Source organism: Mus musculus, chromosome 7 (assembly GCF_000001635.26).
Source record: "Mus musculus strain C57BL/6J chromosome 7, GRCm38.p6 C57BL/6J".
Taxonomy (NCBI): Eukaryota; Metazoa; Chordata; class Mammalia; order Rodentia; family Muridae; genus Mus; species Mus musculus.
In genome coordinates, this window is record NC_000073.6 from 14,692,817 (window position 1) to 14,717,099 (window position 24,283).

General features: G+C 41.8%; 2 pseudogenes; both read right to left on the reverse strand.

The window, feature by feature from the left end:
- On the reverse strand, nucleotides 1,091–2,907 carry Obox3-ps1 (oocyte specific homeobox 3, pseudogene 1; annotated as a pseudogene).
- On the reverse strand, nucleotides 20,385–20,781 carry Obox4-ps4 (oocyte specific homeobox 4, pseudogene 4; annotated as a pseudogene).

The window sequence follows — 24,283 nt, forward strand, 5'->3', positions numbered from 1 at the left end:
TAGCTATTAGTGCTGAAAATAAACAAAACTATTTTGTACATAAGAAATGAGATATAGTTCTGTGGGGGGGGGATGGCTCACAGTATTTATTTATCAGATTTATTGCTTTTCTATTATATGATTGCATGTTCTGCATGTATATGAGGGTTCCTGTTGCATGTAGTGACCTCTGAAGCAAGGAAAGGGCATAGGAACTCATATAACTGGAGTTAGACTTGATAGTGGGTCCCTATGTTGCATGAATCCACAGCCACCCCAAATATATACTAAACAAAGTATCATTTTATACCAATGGACTCTGAATTATGTGCTCTCAGAGTGATTACTCCACATGATTTATATCTTGCAGATGATCAGAGTTGACTTCCAAGCACACACTTGTGAGAATGCCACTGTCTACAGTTTCACTCCAGGAGAGACTACACTCTTTTCTAATTCCAAGTCCCAAGACACTTTCATACATGCATTCATGCTTTTGAATGCATAAATATTAGAGGAAAATGTCTGACAGCATGGGTTGGATGTGGAACTGTGGGTCAGGGAGACGAAGGGAGTAATGACTGGAAAAATGAATAAAACAATGAATTAAAAGAATTTTACAGTTACTATTTCCTCCTTTTATTTAATGAACATATAATCTAACAATAACGAATGAATACCTAAACTGACTTTGAAACAGTCGCACTACGTAAAACACAGTGGTAAGAAGCTTCTATGATATTGGAGCTGAGACGAAAGGATGGACCATCTAGAGAATGCCATATCCGGGGATCCATCCCATAATCAGCCTCCAAACGCTGACACCATTGCATACAATAGCAAGATTTTGCTGAAAGGACCCAGATAGAGCTGTCTCTTGTGAGGATAAGCCGGGGCCTAGCAAACACTGAAGTGGATGCTCACAGTCAGCTATTGGATAGATCACAGGGCCCCCAATGGAGGAGCTAGAGAAAGTAACCAAGGAGCTAAAGGGATCTGCAACCCTATAGGTGGAACAATATGAAACTAACCAGTACGCCCCAGAGCTCGTGTCTCTAGCTGCATATGTATCAGAAGATGGCCTAGTCAGCCATCAGTGGAAAGAGAGGCCCATTGGTCGTGCAAACTTTATATGCCTCAGTACAGGGGAACGTCAGGGCCAAGAAGTGGGAGGGGAAGGGGGGAGGGTAGGGGGGACTTTTGTGATAGCATTGGATATGTAAATGAAATAAATACCTAATAAAAAATAAAATAAAATTTTCTCCAAATACTGACACTAAAGGTGTGTATAACACACTTCTTCATGGCTGTAAGGCCTGGACTGGTCAAGGACCTCAGTGGTGTAAACTGGAGTGGAGGGGTTTCTCAGAGTAAGCCAGTCATCTGATGTGTCCAAGTCTTCCAGGATCCTTTGCCAGAGCTCATCTTCACATGGACCTGAATTGTGACCATCCTCTGTGGCTTGGGTGGCATATGCCAGGCCGACTGGACCTTCAGCTACTGCTAAGTCAGTCTGAGATTCAACTGCTGCTGATTGACCAGAGTTCCAAACTGTAACAGGGGCATGGCCATCAAGCAGGTATTCTTGGTATTCTTGCGGATAACACATGTCCCCATCACAAGCCTGAAAACAATGCAGGGAAGATGCCTGGATGCAGTTGAGTTTGGGAATGGAATCCTCACCAAATGTGCCTGAACACATGGACTCTCCTTTGTCCGAGGCAACAACAGGTATGGAACCAGGAAAATGGGTTGACTCAGAAACTGCTTTAGAGCTTTCATTTGTCTCTGGCAGTGCTTGTTTAATATTCTGGAGCTTCATCCGCCTATACTTAGTTCGGTTGTTCTTGAACCAGATCTGAAAAACAAAGCAAACATCAAAAGAATACCTCTTTGCCCCCAACTGGACCACAAGGTGAAACTTTTGAATCAGAGTTTCTATAACAATACTTCACAAGTCAGCAACAGAAATCATAGACTCAAGATCCCTAGGAGATTGTAGTAAGGTAGACTGTGTATGAACTGACATCAAAAAACAAAAAACAAAAAAACAAAAAAAAAAAAACAAAATAGACAAAAACGGGGATATTTAGCTAGTATGCCCTATGTTTTAGTAGGATATCTAATATCTAGGTCACTGAGACCCTACATGGGAATAATGTTCTTTGATACTGGTACCTGGTTACAGGAGAATGTGAGGCCCACCAATGGATGCATCAATTTACACCACCTATATTTGTCCACCCTCCCCTAAGCCTTTCAGAAGCACACAATACGAGTGCCTAATGAGAAAGTGGACATTGTTGCTGTTGGACTGAGCAAAAATAGAGAAACTAACCTTGATCTCCATCTTTGTAACACCAACTGATAGTGCCAGCTCCATAATTTTCTTCTTGTTTGGGTACTGGCACTCGTCAAAATGTTTTTGCAGAAGGCGCTGCTGTTCTTTGGAGTACACCGTGCGTTCTTTTCAAAACTTTCTTGAAGACATAGGGCCAGTTTGTTTGTTAACATATTTATCTGACAGTGGCATACAACCTATGGGAACATGGAAACAAGAATTCACTGAGGGTCTTGAAGGTATCTAATGACTTGGATGTCCCGAGAGTCTTCTCAGAGTTGGTAAACCAAGGCCCATTAAAGCACCTGGTTTCATTTGGATACCTGATTGTCTTGATGGTCCTTGAGACTCTTGCTGAAGTAGGTTCCTTTCAGGGACTGAAAGACTTGATTGCATTGTACTTCCTGGAGTCACTAGGGGACTCTGACACATTTGAAAAGCTAAGTTCCTTGCAGGGTCTTGAGGTATTTGGGAAGTGAGTTCTATGGGTATATTCAAAGCCACTTGGAGTTTTGGATGCAAAGAGGGGCCTTCGGCCATGTGTGTGTTCTGCACTTATTGGAGTATGTTCCTGTACTGGAGAACCTGGTAAAAGGAAACACAATAGAAAAGCTCCAGAGAGCACCCATTTACCCATCACACCTATCCAGCATTTGTTGTGGACATTTTAGAGCAGGAATCCATCAGGACCCTCATTCTTTCTGAACAACTGCCTCTGTTTCCCAATCTTACAAGTATTTTCAGTATTACAATAAATATGCATTTAGCACCAGTATTAATAAGAGATATTCAGTCCAGATGGGCTGGCATTTGGATGTTCTCCCCCTATGTTTAAATGTCCTAGATCCTGCCCTTCTGCCTGGCAACTTCTACTAAGGCAGACCACCAGCTAGTCTGCTCCTTCTGTGAAAAAACACAGCCTGAAGGCATTCCATGAGTTCCTGTGCATGCAAGGTAACTGCTCACCATCTTGTCTGCTCTACTGAAGACACCACAGCCTAAAGACATCTCAGAAGTTCAACTGCACACAAAACAACTGATAACCAGCTCGTCTGCAACCCACCCCTGAACAAACACAGCCTATAGAAATCCCAGGCATTGTGCTCACACCTGGCAACTGACACCAACGGACTAATCATATGCCAGGAATTCTTCTAAAAACAAGGCAACTTGACAACTGACACCAAAGTCTGAAGACTTCCCAGGGGATCTTCAGTAACTGTACCAACTGTCTGAAAGCCTCCCTAAAGTTCTGCTGCACACAGGGAAACAGAACTCACAGTACTTAGGCCACCCTGGAGAAATAACAACTACAGGCAGGGCAACACCTTGACTAATCCTGTGAAGAACCAACAGTCTGAAGGCCTCCCAGTAGATCTGCTGCAGCCAGGGCAACTTATCAGAAGCTTCTCTGTACCTCTGAAAATCCCACAGTTCAAAGGCATCCAAAAAGACAACTGCAGCCAGGGAAACAAGTCACCAGTGTGCATGTCCCTCTGAAGACCCCACAGTCAGAAGGCACCACAGGACATTTGCTGCAGTCAAGGCCACTGGCCTACCAGGTGACCTGAAGCAGGCCAGGGACAAAGGAGGCAGACTCCATCCAGACAGAGGTAACCAGGCCAGAAAACACTAGGAATAACCATATGTCAAGAGACAAGTACAAGGTCATATGAAACAGAATCCAGTCTACATTGGCATCATCAGAAAGAACCCAGTTCTCCCATAAGAGCAAGCCCTGGATATGCCAACACATCTGAAAATCAGTACTCTGTCCTAAAATCCTATCTCATGAAGATAATAGATTATATTAAGGAGGATATAAATTACTCACTGAAAGAAATACAGGAAAGCACAGGTAAACAGGTAGAAGCACTTAAAGAAAAAACAATAAATCGCATGAGATATACAGGAAAACACAAGCCAACAGGTGAAAGAATTGTTTAAAGCAGTCCAAGACCTAAAAGTGGAAGTACAGACAATAATGAAAACACAAATTGAGGCAACCCTGGAAATGAAAAACGTAGGAAAGAGGTCAAGAATTAGAGATGTAAGCATAAGCAACAGAATACAAGAGATAGAAGAGAGAAATTCAGGTGTAAAAGATACCATAGAAGAGATTGACACAACTGTCAATGAAAATTCAAAACATGAAAATATCCTAACCCAAAACATCCAGGAAACCCAGGACACAATGAAAAGACAAAACCTAGGAATAATAGGTAGAGAAGAGACAGAAGAATCCCAACTCCAATAGCCAGCAAACATCCTCAACAAACTTATAGAAGAAAACTTCCCTAAACTAAATAAAGAGATGCCCATAAGCATGCAGGAAATGAGGAAAAAAAAAACAAACAGATGAGACCACAAATGAAATTCCTCTACTCACAATAAAAGAGCCAAGTAGCATATAAAGGCAGACCTATCAGAATTACACCAGAATTCTCAACAGAAACACTAAAAGCCAGAAGGGCCTGGACAGAGGTCATGTACACTCTAAGAAAACAGAAATACCAGCCCAGGCTACCACATCAAGCAAAACTCTCAATCAGCATACATGATAAACCAAAATACTCCAAGACAAAACAAAATTCAGACAATATCTATCTACCAATCGAGCCCTACAGAGGATTCTAGAAGGAAAACTCCAGCACAAGGAGGGTACATACACCAAAGGGAAAAATACAAGATAATAATTGTCTTTTTAAAAAGCCAAAAGGAGAGAACCAGATGCCAGCTACAAAAACCAAACATAACAGGAACTACCAATCTTCTGTCTTTAATATCTCTCAATATTAATGAACTAAACTCACCTATAAAAGAACATAAAGCTAACAGACTGGATATGTGAACAAGATCCAACATTTCCTTGCATTCAAGAAACCTACCTCAATAACAAATACAGTCACTACCTCAAACGAAAAGGCTGGAAAAAGTTCTTCCAAGCAAATAGTCCCAAGAAACAAGTTGGCATTGCCATTCTAATAGCCAATGAAATAGACTTTCAACCAAAAGTATAAAGAAAGATGAGAAAGGACACTTCTATTCATCAAAGGAAAAATCCACGAAGTGAAAGTCTCAATATGAACATCTATGCCCCATAGGAAATCACATCCTCATTGATAGAAAGAAACTTTACAAAAGCTCAAAACACACATTGAACCCCACACAATAATTGTGGGACACTTCAACACCCCGCTCTCACCAATGGGTAAGTCATTGAAACAGAAACTAAACAGTCACAGTGAAACTAAGAGAGGTTATGAACCAAATGAATTTGACGGATTTCTATAGCACATTTCATCCTAAAACAAAAGAATACACATTCTTCTCAGCACCTGATGGTACCTTCTCCAAAACTGACCACATACTTGGTCACAAAACAAGTTTCAACCAATACAAAAAGATTGAAATAATTCTATGTATCCTATCATATCATCAACCAAAAGGCTGTTCTTTGATAACAACATAAACAGCAGAAATCCCACATATACATGGAAATTGAACAAGTTTCTACTCAGTGATTATAAAGTCAGGGGAGAAAGAAAAAAGAAAGGAAGAGAAAAGGAGAGAGAGGGAGAGAGGAAGGCGGGAAGGCAGGAAGGCAGGAAGGCAAGAAGGGAGGAAGTCAGGAAGTCAGGAAGTCAGGAAGTCAGGAAGTCAGGAAGGCAGGAAGGCAGGAAGGCAGGAAGGCAGGAAGGCAGGCAGGCAGGCAGGCAGGCAGGCAGGCAAGAAGGCAGAAAGGCAGGAAGGCAGGCAGGCAGGCAGGCAAGAAGGCAGGAAGGCAGACAGGCAGGCAGGCAGGCAGGCAGGCAGGAAGGCAGGAAGGCAGGCAGGCAGGCAGGCAGGCAGGAAGGCAGGAAGGCAGGAAGGCAGGCAGGCAGGAAGGCAGGCAGGCAGGCAGGCAGGCAGGCAGGCAGGCAGGCAGGCAGGCAGGCAGGCAGGAAGGCAGGCAGGAAGGCAGGCAGGCAGGCAGGCAGGCAGGCAGGCAGGCAGGCAGGCAGGCAGGAAGGAAGGAAGGAAGGAAGGAAGGAAGGAAGGAAGGAAGGAAGGAAGGAAGGAAGGAAAGAGAAGGCAGGCATGAAGGAAGGAAGAAGTTACAGACTTCAAAGAATTCCATGAAAATGATGGAGCCAATGGTGGTGGGCCACGCCATTAATCCCAACACTTGGGAGGCAGTGGCAGACAGATTTCTGAGTTGAAGGCCAGCCTGGTCTACAAACTGTGTTCCAGGACGGCAAGAGCGACACAGAGAAACCCTGACTCAAAAAAAAAAAAAAAAAGAAAAGAAAGAACGAAAGAAAGAAAGAAAGAAAGAAAGAAAGAAAGAAAGAAAGAGAGAAAGAAAGAAAAGGAAAAAAGAAAAAGAAAAAAATCCCCCTCAAAATCCCAACCCAGGGCTGCTAAGATGGCTTAGTGGGTAAGAGCACCCAAGTGTTCTTCCGAAGGTCAAAAGTTCAAATCCCAGCAACCACATGGTGGCTCACAACCATCCGTAAAAAAATCTGACTCCCTCTTCTGGAGTGTCTGAAGAAAGCTACAGTGTATTTACATATAATAATAAATAAATCTTAAAAAAAAAAAATCCCAACCCAATTCTTGAAACACATGGACAGGGAAATTCTTAAATTCATTTGGAAAAGGAAAAAAAAAAACCTAAGAATAGTGAAAATAGTTCTTAAAAATAAAAGAACTTCTGGGGGAATCATCATCCCTGACCTCAAGCTATACTACAGAGCAATAGTGATAAAAACTGCATGGTATTGGTACAGAGCCATATATGTTGATCAATGGAATAGAAGTGAAGCCCCAGAAATGGAACCACACACTTATGGACACTTGATCTTTAACAAAGAACCCAAAAATAAACATGGAGAAAAATGAAAGCAACTTCAATAAATGATCCTGGAATAACTGGCAGTCTGTATGTGGAAAAGGAAAATAGATACATATTTGTCACCATGCACAAACCTCAAGTCCAAGTAGGTAAAGCACCTCCACATAAAACCAAACACACTGTATCTAATAGAAAAGAAAGTGAGAAAGTCTTGAACTCATTGGCACAGGAGAAAATTTCCTACACAGAACTCCAATGGCTCAGGCTCTAAAATCAAGAATTGATAAATGGGACCTCTTGAAACTGGAAATCTTCTGTAAGTCAAAGGGCATAGTCAATAAGAAAAATCGGCAACCTACAAATTGGGGGGAAAAAACTTCACTAACACCACATCCAATAGACGGCTAATATCCAAAATATAAAAGAACTCAAAATATAAAAGAACTCAAGAATCTAACCACCAGAAAAACTGAACAACCCAATCAAAAATGAGGTATAGAACTAAACCGAGAATTCACAACAGAGGAATCTGGAATGACTGAGAAATACTTAAAGAAATGTTCAAATTCTTAGTGATCAGGGAATTGCAAATCAAAATGACCCTGAGATTCCACCTTACACAATCAGAGTGGGTAAGGTCAAAAACTCAGGTGACAGCACATGTTGCAGAGGATGTGAAGAGGAACACTCTTCAATTGCTGCTGGGATTGCAAACTGGTACAACCATTCTGTAAATCAATCTGGAGATTCCTCAGAAAATTGGAAATAGATCTACTTGAAGATCCAGCTATTCCAATCTTGTACATATACTTAAAAGATGCCCCACCATGGCACCCAGACACATGCTCCACTATGTTCATGAAAGCCTTATTTGTGATAGTCAGATGTTAGAAACAACCCAGATGTCCCACAATAGAAGAAAGCATACAGAAATTGTGGTCCATTTACACAATAAAATACTACTCAGCTATTAAGGACAAGGACATCCTGAGTTTTGCAGGCAAAACAAAAAGGAAGGAACTAAAAAATATCATCCAGAACGCCATAATTCAGATCCAACAGGGTATGAATGGTATGTAATCACTAATATGTGGATATTAGCCAAAAAAAAAGTAGAGAATGCCCAGAATACAATCCACAAAACTCAAAAATTTTAACAAGCCAAAGGGCCAAAGTGAGGATGACTCAATTCCACTTGGGAGGGAGAAGAAACATTCACAGGAGGGGGGAAGGGTGGACCTTGGTGGTAAAGGGGACAGAGAGGAAAAGAGGGGAATATGATCAGGTATTGGGTTGGGGGAACAGGACTGAAACACTGAGCACCAGCAAAAGAATGGAAAGAGGCAAGCTTGGTAGGTAGGAGTTAGGGGGACACTCCAGAATAGCAGAGACCTGGGAGGTGAGAAACTCTTAGGACTCAAATGGAGGGACTTTAGATGAAATACCCTACAGTGGGGAACTTGTAGGGGCAACCTCCAGCAGAAAGATAGGGCATCAAATGAGGGTCGGTGTTGCCATTCCACAGCTGACACAGACTTGTTCTTGTCTGAGAAAACTGGAGAAGCAAAAATGGAGAAGAGCCTGAGGAAAAGGGGATCCAGTTACAGGGCCCAAATTGGGATCCAGTTCAAGGAGAGGCACCAAGGACTGACACTATTACTGAGAATATAGTGTGTTCAAAAAGGAGGCCTATCATGACTGCACCCCAAAAAGACCCAGCAAGCAGATGAAAGAGTCAGATGAAGATATTTATACCCAACAAATTGACAAAAGCTGGTGACCCATGAGGTTTTATTAGGGGAAAGTTAGAAGAAGCTGAGGAGGAGGACAACCCTATAGGAAGACCAGCAGTCTCAACTAACCTGAACCCCAAAGAACTCTCAAAAACAGGGCCACAAACAAGGCAACATAACCAGATGATATGAGGCCTCCAACACATATTCAGCAGGAGACTGCGGATCTGGACACAGTCAGCGAAGACACACCTAAACCTCAAGAGAGAGGAGGACCCAGGGAGTGGGAGGGTCTTGTAGGGTAGGGGGTGGGGATAGGGGACATCCTTTTGGAGAAGGAAAAAGAGTTATGGGATACAGAACAGTCAGTGGCTGGACCAGAAGGGGGATAAAATCTAGCCTAAAATCTAGGTTAAAAAAAGATTAAATAAAATTTATTTTTTTTTAAAAAAGGAATATTATCATAAATGTAAAAAAAAACAGAAGAGAGAGTCCTAGATTCTCCTCCTTTCTACTGGACAATCTGTCTCAAAACAAATAATAAAGAGCCATGGAACAGGCAAAATCCAATAGATCCCATTCCACACTCATCCATCCAAGAGCATTGATGATTTAATTACCCTGGACATCAGAAGACACTTACACCTAAGCCAGATGCCCCCTCTTATTGAACTTCAATAAAGTCAAATAGCCTTAAATGAATCTCCCTATGCAGGACCCTCCCACAAGCTCCAATTTGCATGCTCTCACAGCCAGCAGACATTAACTCCTCGTGGCCACACCCAGTCTGTTGCCACACCTTAACACCCAATGAAAACCTGAACAGGTGAAAGAAAATTTTTTGTTTGCTTTTCTTTCTTTTTTTCTCTTTTCTTCTTTTTTTCTGAGACAGAGTTTCTCTGTATAAACTGTGCTGTGTGTAAGTCAAACTGAAGACAAGTCTGAGCTAGGAATCATAGGGACTCACCTGACTATTCCTTCCAACACAGGGCTAGGAATAAAGGTGTGTAACAAACAACTGTCCCATCCTTTGGGGTTTACTCCGCTCTTGGGCTCCATCCAGAAAAATTTTGTCCTTACTCTCTAGTCACCATTTCAAGAAATGGGTCTCTTCTCATGCTGCTGCTCAGAGGACATGCTCATTCCTGCTCACTGCAGTCACCTCTTAATTTCTCTAAACTTTCTTTTTTTAAGACTGGAGCAAGGTCCATATACAAGTCCCTGACTTCCTGGATCTCACTATACAGACAAGTGAGGCCTCTTGATCACAAAAATCCACATGCCATTGGTTCCTAAATCCTGGGATTAAAGGTGTGGTCCACAAACCAATATGGTTACACGTTCTAGGTGAAGAAGGGCCTGCTAGGCCAAAAACCATCCTGAGTGTTAAACTTTTGAGCCAGCATACCACCACTATACCTGATCTAGCCAATCTGGAGCTTCCATTGATCTCAAGGTCTCTCAATATCCTATTGTGAGTTCTTTCTAGTCCTGCATATATGTTCAAAGGAAAATGAATTGGAGAATGCCTACAGTCCCTTCGTCCTAGTTGCAGGCCTCTCCATCGGTTGATGTCGGGCTCTCTATAAAATCCAGGACTTAGACCTCTGCCTAAAATGAAGAATAGAGCACCTAGAGGTCTCTTAAAAGTTCATTCATAGATTGCCCAATCCAGGCATTTTGCTGGTCCTTAGTGTTCATATGTACGGGATAGACTTGAAAAATCTACTAATTTTAAATATCTTCTGCCTATGCATAGGGCAACTTTTAGACTTCACCAAACAAAAACCCATACAAACTACAAAAAGTTACCAAGGCTCCACCATGATATCCCCTTCACACAGCAACCTTAAATATTTCATTCAGCCCACCAACTCACCAGGAATCCAGACAGTTGCTATAACTTGCTAAATACTCTGGCTGTTTCAATACTACTCAGAAGACCTGACCTTATATATCTCTCCAAAATTGGAATTCAATGTTCCTCCCACACGATGGCTCCACCTACTTGCAATATTCAAATCCATAATTCTCACACACCCTTTGATGCTCCTCTGGTGCTAAAGCCCATGCCTATTTTTTTCCTTTGTAATCCTTTCTTTCTTTTTATTTTATATTTCATTACTTCTATTATTTCACAGTCAAAACACTGCTTTCTTCCCAGTCTCCCCTCCTGCAATTCTTCACCTCATTCCTCATCCCCCAACACCAAGAAGATGCCCTCCAAACAAGGCCTCCCCACACCCTGGGTCTTTCCTGAGTTAGGTTTCTCTTCTCCCACTGAGGCTAGACTACGAGGTCCTCTGCTGTTTAAGTGTCAGTGGCATAGGGCCTGCTCATGTATGCTCCCTGATTGGTGGTTCAGTGTCTGAGAGAACTCAGGGGACTGGGTTAGGTGAGACTGCTTCTCATCCTATGGATTGGCCTCCTCATCTGATTATTGAACATATCCCTAATTTAACCACAGGGTTTCATGGCATCTGTCCAATCCCTGGGTGTAAGTACCTACATCAGTCTCAGTCAACTGCTGATGCGCCGCTCAGAAGACAGCCAGGCTAGGCTGCTGTCTATAAGCACTCAATAACATCAATAATAGTGTCAGGCCTTGGAGCCTCCTCTTGACATGGATCCCAAGATGGGCCAGTCACTGGAACTCCACTTACTCGGGCCCTTCTCCATTTTTGTCCCTGCAGTTTTTTTTTATTTTTATTTTTATTTTTGTTTGTTTGTTTGTTTGTTAGACAGAAACAATTCTGGGTGAGAGTTTTTTACTGTGGGATAGCAGTACCATCCCTCCACTGCATGACCTGTCTTTCTACTGGAGGTGGACTTCATGACTTGCCTTTCTCCACTGGTGAGGATTTTAACTAAGATCCCTCCCTTTGAGTCCTGAGAGTCTCTCACCTCCAAGGCCTTTTGTACTTTCTACAAGGTCCCCCACCTCCGACCCTTAGAGTTTGCATATTTCCATTTATTCTGCTGGCCCTCAGGGCTTTTCTCCTCTGTCCCCCAAAACAGTGCCTATACCAGATAATGATTCACTTTTGCCCTCCCGTTATCCTCTCACACCCAGATCCTGCCTTTGTCTCCTGAATGCTGAGATTAAAGGTGTAGTAAAACACAACTAACTTTCTCCACTCTTTGTAATGTACAAATGTCTTCTTCTGCATTCTCTCTTCTCAACTGAGTGTATGAAAGCAGAATGTGTATTTGTGAATGTATGAACACATAACTCTAGAAGAGTGTGGAAGAGGCTGCATTGGATGTTCTGAAAGTGGAGAGACAAAGAACAGAAATATTGGGAACTGAACTGGCTTCTCTGAACTGGTACCCAAGATTTTAATTTTCTTGATGTTGTGACACAGTCTAAAGTATGAGAGACATGTATTATTGTGTTTAAAAAAAAGCCAGGTGTGGTGGCGCACACCTTTAATCCCCGCCTTCAGGAGGCAGAGGCAGGCAGATTTCTGAGTTCGAGGCCAGCCTGGTCTACAAAGTGAGTTCCAGAACAGCCAGAGATACACAAAGAAACCCTGTCTCCAAAGAAACAACAACAACAAAAACACATAAGAAATCACATTATTGATTTAAGGATAAAGTATAAAGTACACAATAGAAGATTACTTCAACTTATTAATTGACTATAGGTGATAGTAAAACTAGTGTGTTAGTACACACTAGGAATCGTCATACTCAGAAAAAGAAAGAAGAAAGACAGAATGTTTAGGCCATGCTGGTCTCCAAGAAGAAATGCCGTATATAATAAAAATAAGTATTTTATGCTGTATTCTTAAGCCATGCTGTGGTCAGCAGGCCTGCTGTTACTGGAAGACCATATTGATGTGAGTGGCCTGTACTTTCACCTAAGTCCATGTCAATGGTCCTGCCTGGCTCTGTGAGCTTTGCCTGGTTCTATCATTCTCCTCCTGCTGGGGGGCCATGTTCCTGTTCTGTGTTTTCTCAAGGAACCATGTGGATGCCAATGATATATGTTCCCATTGACTATGAAGAGCAGCAAGGATATTATTGCTGTGATATCGGTATCTCCATCCTTACAGTTGAGAGAGAATGACAGGGAAATATTCTCTGACAATCAATAACTACATGCCAACCCAATCCATCCCTAAAAACTAACAAACTAGGTAGGAAGTCAACAGGAAAAAATCTCTTAAATGTGGTGGGATACTGAAGTGTATCTCTCCACAGTTGACAATTTCGTGCCAGGATGATGGAGTGACACCCTGTTATATTCAAGGGGCAGTTCATGACGAATATGACCATGCTTCAGTAGATATGTAGGTGAAAAAAAAAACTTAACAATATTCCTCAAAGTATTCCATAAAATGAAATAGAAGGAACACTACAGAACTCATTCTAGGAAGCTGATTACTCTGATACATAAACCACACAAAGACACACATTTAAAAAAAAAAAGAACTTCATTCAGACCAATTTTGCTTCTGAATTTCTGTGCAAAATTACTCAATAAAATTCTAGTAAACTCAATCCAAGAACACATCAAAACCATCACTCACCATGAACAAATAGGCTTCAGCCCTGGGATGTAAGGTTGGTTCAATATGTGAAAATCCATTAATGTATACTACTATTTAAACAAACTCAAAGAAAAAAATCACATGATAAGCTCTTTAGATACCCAAAAAGAATTTGACAAAATACAACACACTTCATATTAAAATTATTGGACAGATCAGGAATTCAAGACCCATTCCTAAATATAATATAAGCAATTTACTGCAAATCAACAACCAATATCAAATTAAATGGAGAGATACTTGAAAGTGATTCCAATAAAATCAGGAACAAGAAATGGTGCACACCCTCTAAATATGTAATCAATAGAGTACTCAAAGTTCTAGCTAGAACAATAAGACAACCAAAATGGATAAAGAGGATACAAAATTGGAAAAGAGGAATTAAAGGTATCACTCTTTGCAGAAGGTGTGACAGTATACATGAATGACGACAAAAATATTACCAGAGAAATTCTACAGCTGATAAACTTAATTAAAGTGACTGGATAAGAAATTAATTGGAATAAATCATAAGCCTTCCTTTATGCTGATGATAAAGAGGCTGAGAAAGAAATTAGGGAATCAACACTCTTCACATTAGACACAAATAATATAAAGGCATTCTATAGATTCAATTCAATACCCATCAAAATCCCAACACAATTCTCCAAACAAATGGACAGGGAAATTCTCAAATTCATTTGGAAAAGAAAAAAAAAAAAACAAACCTAAGAATAGTGAAAACAATTCTTAAAAATAAAAGAACTACTGGGGGAATCATCATCCCTGACCTCAAGTTATACTACAGAGCAATTGTGATAAATACTGCATGGTATTGGTACAGAGACATACATGTTGATCAATGGAATAGAAGTGAAGCCCCAGAAATGGAACCACACACTTATGGACACTTGATCTTTAACAAAGAACCCAAAAATAAACATGGAGAAAAATGAAAGCAACTTCAATTAATGATCCTGGAGTAACTGGCAGTCTGTACGTGGAAAAGAAAAATCGATACATATTTGTCACCATGCACAAACCTCAAATCCAAGTAGGTAAAGCACCTCCACATAAAACCAAACACACTGTATCTAATTGAAAAGAAAGTGAGAAAGCCTTGAACTCATTGGCACAGGAGAAAAATTCCTACACAGAACTCCAATGGCTCAGGCTCTAAGATCAAGAATTGGTAAATGGGACCTCTTGAAACTGGAAATCTTCTGTAAGTCGAAGGACATAGTCAATAGGACAAATTGGCAACCTACAAATTGGGGGAAAAACTTCACTAACACCACATCCAATAGATGTCTAATATCCAAAATATAAATGAACTCAAGAAGTTAACCACCAGAAACACTGAACAACCCAATCAAAAATGAGGTATAGAACTAAACCAACAATTCACAACAGAGGAATCTGGAATGACTGAGAAACAATAAAGAAATGTTCAAATTCTTAGTGATCAGGGAATTGCAAATCAAAATGACCCTGAGATTCCACCTTACACAATCAGAGTGGGTAAGGTCAAAAACTCAGGTGACAGCACATGTTGCAGAGGATGTGAAGAGGAACACTCTTCAATTGCTGCTGGGATTGCAAACTGGTACAACCATTCTGTAAATCAATCTGGAGATTCCTCAGAAAATTGGAAATAGATCTACTTGAAGATCCAGCTATTCCAATCTTGTACATATACTTAAAAGTTGCCCCACCATGGCACCCAGACACATGCTCCACTATTTTCATGAAAACCTTATTTGTGATAGTCAGATGTTAGAAACAACCCAGATGCCCCATAATAGAAGAAAGGATACAGAAAATGTGGTTTATTTACACAATAAAATACTACTCAGCTATTAAGAACAAGGACATCCTGAGTTTTGCAGGCAAAACAAAAAGGAAGGAACTAAAAAATATCATCCAGAACGCCATAATTCAGATCCAACAGGATATGCATGGTACGTAATCACTAATATGTGGATATTAACCAAAAAAAAGTAGAGAATGCCTAGAATACAATCCACAAAACTCAAAAATTTTAACAAGCCAAAGGTCCAAAGTGAGGATGACTCAATTCCACTTGGGAGGGAGGAGAAACATTCACAGGAGGGGGGGAGGGTGGACCTTTGTGGGAAAGGGGACAGAGAGGGGAAGAGGGGAACATGATCAGGTATTGGGTTGGGGGAACAGGACTAAAAACCTGAGGACCAGCAAAAGAATGGAAAGAGGCAAGCTTGGTAGGTAGGAGTTAGGGGGACACTCCAGAATAGCAGAGACCTGGGAGGTGAGAAACTCTTAGGACTCAAATGGAGGGACTTTAGATGAAATGCCCCACAGTGGGGAACTTGTAGAGCCCACCTCTAGCAGAAATATAGGGCATCAAATGAGGGAAGGTGTTGCCATTCCACGGTTGACACAGAATTGTTCTTGTCTGAGAAAACTGGAGAAGTAAAAATGGAGAAGACCCTGAGGAAAAGGGGATCCAGTTACAGGACCCAAATTGGGATCCAGCTCAAGGGGAGGCACCAAGGACTGACACTATTACTGAGAACATGGTGTGTTAAAAAAGGAGGCCTATCATGTCTGCCTCCCAAAACGACCCAGCAAGCAAATGAAAGAGTCAGATGAAGATAATTATCCCAAAAAATTGACAAAAGCTGCTGACCCCTGAGGTTGAATTAGGGGAAAGCTAGAAGAAGCTGAGGAGGAGGACAACCCTATAGGAAGACCAGCAGTCTCAACTCACCTGAACCCCAAAGATCTCTCAAATACAGAGCCACCAACAAGGCAGCATAACCAGACAATAATGAGGCCACCAACACATATTCAGCAGGAGACTGCCGGTCTGGACACAGTCAGTGAAGATACACCTAACCCTCAAGAGACAGGAGGACCCAGGGAGTGGGAAGGTCTTGTAGGGTAGGGGGTGGGGATAGGGGACATCTTTTGGAGATGGAAAAAGAGTTATGGGATACAAAACAGTCAGTGGGTGGACCAAAAGGGGGATAAAATCTAGCCTAAAATCTAGGTTAAAAAAAGATTAAATAAAATTTACTTTTAAAAAAGGAATATTATCATGAATGTAAAAAAAAAAAAAAACAAGGAGAGAGAGTCCTAGATTCTCCTCCTTTCTACTGGACAATCTGTCTCAAAACAAATAATAAAGGGCCATGGAACAGGCAAGATCCAATAGATCCCATTCCACACTCATCCATCCAAGAGCATTGATGATTTAATTACCCTGGACATCAGAAGACTCTTACACCTAACCCAGATGCCCCATGTTATTGAACTTCAATAAAGTCAAATAGCCTTAAATGAATCTCCCTATACAGGACCCTCCCACAAGCTCCACCTTGCATCCTCTCACATCCAGCAGACATTCACTCCTCGTGGCCACACCCAGTCTGTAGCCACACCTTAACACCTAATGGAAACCTGGCTAGGTGAAAGAAAATTTTTTGTTTGCTTTTCTTTTTTTTTTTTCTCTTCTCTTCTTTTCTTCTGAGACAGAGTTTCTCTGTATAAACTGTGCTGTGTGTAAGTCAAACTGAAGACAAGTCTGAGCAAGGACTCATAGGGACTCACCTGACTGTTCCTTCCCACAGAGGGCTAGCATTAAAGGTGTGTAACAAACAACTGTCCCATCCTTTGGGATTTACTCCGCTCTTGGGCTCCATCCAGAAAAACTTTGTCCTTACTCTCTAGTCACCATTTCAAGAAATGGATCTCTTCTCATGCTGCTGCTCAGAGGACATGCTCATTCCTGCTCACTGCAGTCACCTCTTAATTTCTCCAATCTTTCTCCTTTTAAGACTGGAGTAAGGTCCATGTACATGTCCTGACTTCCTGGATCTCACTATACAGACAAGTGAGGCCTCTTGATCACAAAAATCCACATGCCATTGGTTCCTAAATCCTGGGATTAAAGGTGTGGTCCACAAACCAATATGGTTACACGTTCTAGGTGAAGAAGGGCCTGCTAGGCCAAAAACCATCCTGAGTGTTAAACTTTTGAGCCAGCATACCACCACTATACCTGATCTAGCCAATCTGGAGCTTCCATTGATCTCAAGGTCTCTCAATATCCTATTGTGAGTTCTTTCTAGTCCTGCATATATGTTCAAAGGAAAATGAATTGGAGAATGCCTACAGTCCCTTCGTCCTAGTTGCAGGCCTGTCCATCGGTTGATGTCAGGCTCTCTATAAAATTCAGGACTTAGACCTCTGCCTAAAATGAAGAATAGAGCACCTAGAGGTCTCTTAAAAGTTCATTCATAGATTGCCCAATCCAGGCATTTTGCTGGTCCTTAGTGTTCATATGTACGGGATAGACTTGAAAAATCTACTAATTTTAAATATCTTCTGCCTATGCATAGGGCAACTTTTAGACTTCACCAAACAAAAACCCATACAAACTACAAAAAGTTACCAAGGCTCCACCATGATATCCCCTTCACACAGCAACCTTAAATATTTCATTCAGCCCACCAACTCACCAGGAATCCAGACGGTTGCTTTAACTTGCTAAATCCTCAGGCTGTTTTAATTCTACTCAGAAGACCTGCCCTTATATATCTCTCCAAACTTGGAATCCAATGCTCCTCCCACACGTTGGCTCCACCTACTTGCAATATTCAAATCCATAATTCTCACACACCCTTTGATGCTCCTCTGGTGCTAAAGCCCATGCCTTTTTTTTTCCTTTGTAATCCTTTCTTTCTTTTTATTTTATACTTCATTACTTCTATTATTTCACAGTCAAAACACTGCTTTCTTCCCAGTCCCTCCTCCTGCAATTCTTCACCTTATTCCTCATCCCCCAACTCCAGGAGGATGCCCTCCAAACCAGGACTCCCCACACTCTGGGTCTTTCCTGGGTTAGGTTTCTCATCTCCCACTGAGGCTAGACTATGAGGTCCTCTGCTGTTTAAGTGTCAGTGGCATAGGGCCTGCCCATGTATGCTCCCTGATTGGTGGTTCGGTGTCTGAGAGAACTCAGGGGTCTGGGTTAGGTGAGAGTGCTTCTCATCCGATGGGGTTGGCCTCCTCTCTGATTATTGAACATATCCCTAATTTAACCACAGGGTTTCATGGCATCTGTCCAATCCCTGGGTGTAAGTACCTACATCAGTCTCAGTCAACTGCTGATGGGCCACTCAGAAGACAGCCAGGCTAGGCTGCTGTCTATAAGCACTCAATAACATCAATAATAGTGTCAGGCCTTGGGGCCTCCTCTTGACATGGATCCCAAGATGGGCAGTCACTGGAACTCCACTTACTCAGTCCCTTCTCCATTTTTGTCCCTGCAGTTTTTTTGTTTTTTTTATTTTTATTTTTGTTTGTTTGTTTGTTCGTTTGTTTGTTAGACAGAAACAATTCTGGGTGAGAGTTTTTTTCTCTGGAAGAGCAATACCATCCCTCCACTGCATGACCTGTCTTTCTACTGGAGGTGGACTCTATGACTTCCCTGTCTCCACTGGTGAAGATTTTATCTAAGATCCCTCCCTTTGAGTCCTGATTGTCTCTCACCTCCAAGGCCTTTTGTACTTTCTACAAGGTCCCCCATTTCCCACCCTCAGAGTTTGCATATTTCCATTCATTCTGCTGGCCCTCAGGGCATTTCTTCTCTCTCCCCCCAAAACCACTGCCTATACCAGATCATGATTCACTTTTGCCCTCCCGTTATCCTCTCACACCCAGATCCTGCCTTTGTCTCCTGAATGCTGAGATTAAAGGTGTAGTAAAACACAACCAACATTCTCCACTCTTTGTACTGTAGAAATATCTGCTTCTGCATTCTGTCTTCTCAACTGAGTGTATGAAAGCAGTATGTGCATTTGTGAATGTATGAACACATAAGTCTGGAAGAGTGTGGAAGAGGCTGCATTGGATGTTCTGAAAGTGTAGAGACAAAGAACAGAAATTTTGGGAACTGAACTGGTTTCTCTGAACTGGTACCCAAGATTTTAATTTTCTTGATGTTGTGACACAGTGTAAAGTATGAGAGACGTGTATTATTGTGTTTAAAAAAATCCAGGTATGGTGGCACACAAATTCAATCCCTGCCCTCAGGTGGCTGAGGCAGGCAGATTTCTGAGTTCAAGGCCAGCCTGGTCTACAAAGTGAGTTCCAGAACAGCCAGAGCTACACAGAGAAACCCTGTCTCCAAAGAAATAACAACAACAACAAAAAACGATAAAAAATCGCATTATTGATTTAAGGATAAAGTATAAAGTACACAATAGAAGATTACTTCAACTTATTAATTGACTATAGGTGATAGTAAAACTAGTGTGTTAGTACACACTAGGAATCGCCATACTCAGAAAAAGAAAGAAGAAAGACAGAATGTTAAGGCCATGCTGGTCTCCAAGAAGAAGTGCTGTATCTAATAAATATCAGTCCTCTATGCTGTATTCTTAAGCCATGCTGTGGTCAGCAGGCCTGCTCTTACTGGAAGACCATATTGATGTGAGTGGCCTGTACTTTCACCTAATTCCATGTCAATGGTCCTGCCTGGCTCTGTGAGCCTTGCCTGGTTCCATCATTCTCCTCCTGCTAGGGGCCATGTTCCTGTTCTGTGTTTTCTCAAGGAACCATGTGGATGCCGAAGATATATGCTCCCACTGACTATGAAGAGCAGCAAGGATATTATTGCTGTGATATTGGTATTTCCATCCTTACAGTTGAGAGAGAATGACAGGGAAATATTCTCTGACAATCAATAACTACATGCCAACACAATCCATTCCTAAAATCTAACAAACTAGGCAGGAAGTCAACAGGAAAAAATCTCTTAAATGTGAAGTGTATCTCTCCACAGTTGACAGTTTCTTGCCAGGGTGATGTAGGGACACCACCCTGTTATATTTAAGGGGCAGTTCATGAAGAATATTACCATGCTTCAGTAGATATGTAGGTGAAAAAAACTGCCCCAATTCATTTTTCTGCTGCCTCTGCAGCCTACATCTTGCATTCTTTGGATAGAGCTCCATACAGACTTGACCAGTGTTGGAGAAGATGCATTCCTGGTCTGAGGAATTACTATAAGTAATGAGTTCAGAAAGAGGGCTCACAGCTGCTGGTTTCTGACACATGGAGAAGGTGGATTCTGAGTTTGGGGCAAGAGTTGAATAACTGAGTCGAGGAGGAGGGCTGATACCCCAGTGGTTTCTCAAACATAAAAACTGAACTGGCTGACACAGGAAGGGGGACACAAAATTTGGGAAATCCAGAACTGCCACTAAATAGTTGGTCTTGCATTGTAGACAGTTCTCTACCCTTCTGGCTATGTGGCTGCCCCCTAATATGGCTCTTCCTGAAGCAGTTCTTTTTCAAGATTTGATCAATGGGGAGAAGTTTAATTCCTAGTCTAAAGAGGTAATCAGTGAACAGATTATAAGAGAGCAGATGATGTCCAAATGCATCGGGTGTGCAGAAACTGCACTGGCAGAGGAAACAGGTAGTTCAGTCTTTGGAATCTGTCCTTAACCTTACAAAATTCATCGCAAAACACGAAGTTTCCTGGACCCAAGAAACAAGGAAGCAGAACGACCTGGACATGAAAGCCACAGTGTAAGGATGTGTCTTTTAAGACTCAGAAATTTGGAGGAGTGCCCTGAGGTCTATGCCTCCCAGACACGTTGTGGAGCCACTGTCTATGCCTCAAAACTGTACCAGATTTTTGCATTGCAAGACTAAAGGCAATGGAAATCCAGTCCGGAATTCATCTTAACAACCCTTCTACAACTTGGAACTGGGCCAAGGTCATGGACAGTCAGGGAAGTGTGTGCTTAGGTGATGGGGAATGTCTACCTCACTAGAGGGGGGAGAAATAAGACCATAACTTGATCTTGTGGTCAATCAATCCAACATCTGAGCCAGTGACATTGGTTGTGCCTTGCATCGATACTTGAGCATATTAAAATATTCTTCCAGGAATACATTTTTTTAAAATGAATACAGTGAGGTCTATCCTCTGCCTCCTTGAATCTTTGGAAGAAACTTTGACACCAGAGGCACTTGGGATGTGAGGAGAATTTGTTGACTTTGGTAGACCTGAAGCAACCTGAGAAGCTTCAAAGTCTGGGTTCACTGGAGACCTAAAGGATTTGTTACTTGGAGTTATAGAGTGTCCTCTGATTATTTGTGGATCAGGTGGCAAAGGGAAGCCTGAGAGAACTTCAGATTTAGCATTGCATGAAAATTAATTCCCATTGGGAGAACAGTATGCTCAGGAGAACATAGAAATAAAAATAGATAAGAGAAGACCCCACAGTCCCTAGTTTCTATACTCAGGCCTCCACATCAATTCCTCGAGACTTCTTATATAATATGAGGCTAATGCCTCATGTTGAACTGATGAACAGTCCACAAAGCATAGTAGTAACTGAACCAGCACCCTGATGTCTGAGCAGCATTTTTCCCACGTCCTCTATGATTCTTGAACACCTATGGATCTCTGTATGTTGAAAACTTGCAAACTTCTCCTGTATTTTCTCAAGGCCCTACACCCATCAAGCTGGGCCTTTGACAAACCACTATCTCCAAACACACACAAACCATCTCCTGAATGCTACCAAAGGATCTCCTCCACAATGGCCTTCTCTCTTTCATGAATGTATCCCCTCCAATCCTACACATCATACATAAACTTTATTCACAAGACCAACTCACCAGATAACCAGGAAGTTATTATACCTCTCTGTGTTTGACCCCGACGACAATGGCCAGGATATAAATGTAACTTTTGTTTCCTTTGATGTAAGTGCCATCTTGGAGTCTTTTTGCTGAATAACTCACATTTTAAAGCTCTTTCTGAACCCTGTCTTGCTGGTTTGATTCAACAGTTTTGGTTCAACCTTCTTTGCAATCTGACTTATTTAATCTATCTTCTGTCAGGTTCTCATTGAATTTCTCTGCTTGTCCCAAACTAACTGTCAATTAGTGCTAGTCTTCTGCCTCTTTCTTATTCTCTGGCTTCAAGTGCCTGTGCTGACATGCACTGAATGAACTCACAGACAGAAAAACTCAACTCCATCGACCTGATCTGCACTCAGAACATTGACTCTCAATTAACTCAACTCACTCAACTGCCTCTCTCTGCTATATTCTCAAGTAGCTGTACTCCTGAGTGTTTGATGCATCCTATCTCTGACTCATTCTGTCAAATTTTTCTCTAATTCATCACTTTCTCTGCCCCTCAAATTAATGTCATTGTTTGCAATTAAATGTCTGTGCTAAAGTGTTGTACTTCCCACCTTAGGAAAGTTGTGGTCTACTACGTCCAGACAGCTTTACTAACCTCAGCATGAAACAGAGGAGTCTTTCTTCTTTTCAATGCTTCATCTTCTCCATCTGATCTCAGGAGCCCAACAGCCAATCTTTAACTTTAGAAATGCCACATAGCCATGCTGACCCACCCATTCTGAACTTTGTATCATATTTTCCCACCTGCTGTGCATCAGCTTCCACATATCCCAAGGAAAGAAGCACGATGTGAAAATCACCTGTGCTTCATCCTCCCTGCCTGGTGTGCTGCAGAACCAGGATACTCCAAAGAAAGGAGTGAAAAACTGAACAAAACTCAAGAGTTCCAGCCAGAATGACTAACATGTGTGGCAATCTGTGTTCCAGACAAATCACACGGACATAGAAGGTCTTTGAATCTGCTCAGATACGCCATATTGTTGGATTAAAATTCCTTGACACCCGGGCTTACATATATTGTCCACGAAAGAATCTCAAAGGTCTGCCCAGTCTTTGGATCCTCTGACTTTGCAGGCCCACAAATCTTTTTTTTTTCTTTTTTGGCTTTTTTTAGACAGGGTTTCTCTGTATAGCCCCAGCTGTTCTGCTGGAACTCACTTTTTAGACCAGGCTGGCCTCGAACTCAGAAATCCGCCTGCCTCTGCCTCCCCAGTGCTGGGATTAAAGGCATGAGCCACCATGACCGGCTTGCCCACAAATCTTTTAGATGTACACACAGAAGTCACTCACATTTCTGCCCCACCCAAGAGAGTCCTAATTTTATTGGTTGAATCATAATTGCTTTCTTTTCTCTTGTTTGATTTTGACTCAAGGTCTCTTAATGTAGACCAAGGTATACTAAAATGTACTGTGTGGAGCAGCCAGACCTTACACTCACTCGAATTACTTTGCCTTACCTTACTACAGTGCTAGCATTAAAGGTGTGGGTAACTAGAATCACCCAAAGTTTAATCATTCTTTTATATAACACCTACTGAGCAGGATTATGAGGAAGATGGTGAGTAAGAGAACATCGTTCTTGCTCTCCTGGGGCTGAATCCTAAAGAAACTGGGGATTTACATAGAATCAAGGTTGATGGCTGTCTTAGTCATATTTTCTATTCCTGCACAAACACAGTTTTCACAAAGAAGCAAATTGTGAAGGAAAGGGTTTACTTGGCTTACATTTCTACATTGCTGTTCATCACTAAAGGAAGTCAGCAGGACAGGAAGCATGAGCTGATGCAGAGGCAATGAAGAGATGTTTCTTACTGAATTTCTTCCCCTGGCTTGATCAGCTTGCTTTCTTATAGGACCCAAGACTACCAGCCCAGAGATGGTACCACACACAAGGTTCCCTCCCCATCCCTTGAGAAAATGCCTTATAACTGGACCTCATGGAGTCACTTCCTCAACTGAAGCTCCTTTCTCTGTGATAACTCCAGCTTCTGTCAAGTTGACATAAACCCAACCAGTACAATTGACCTCTTGTCAACTTGACACACAAACACAACATTATTTATTAAGCCTCAACCCTTACTTTCTTATTCATCCCAAAGATCTAAATAACTTTAAAAGGCCCACAGTCTTTGCAAATTCTTAA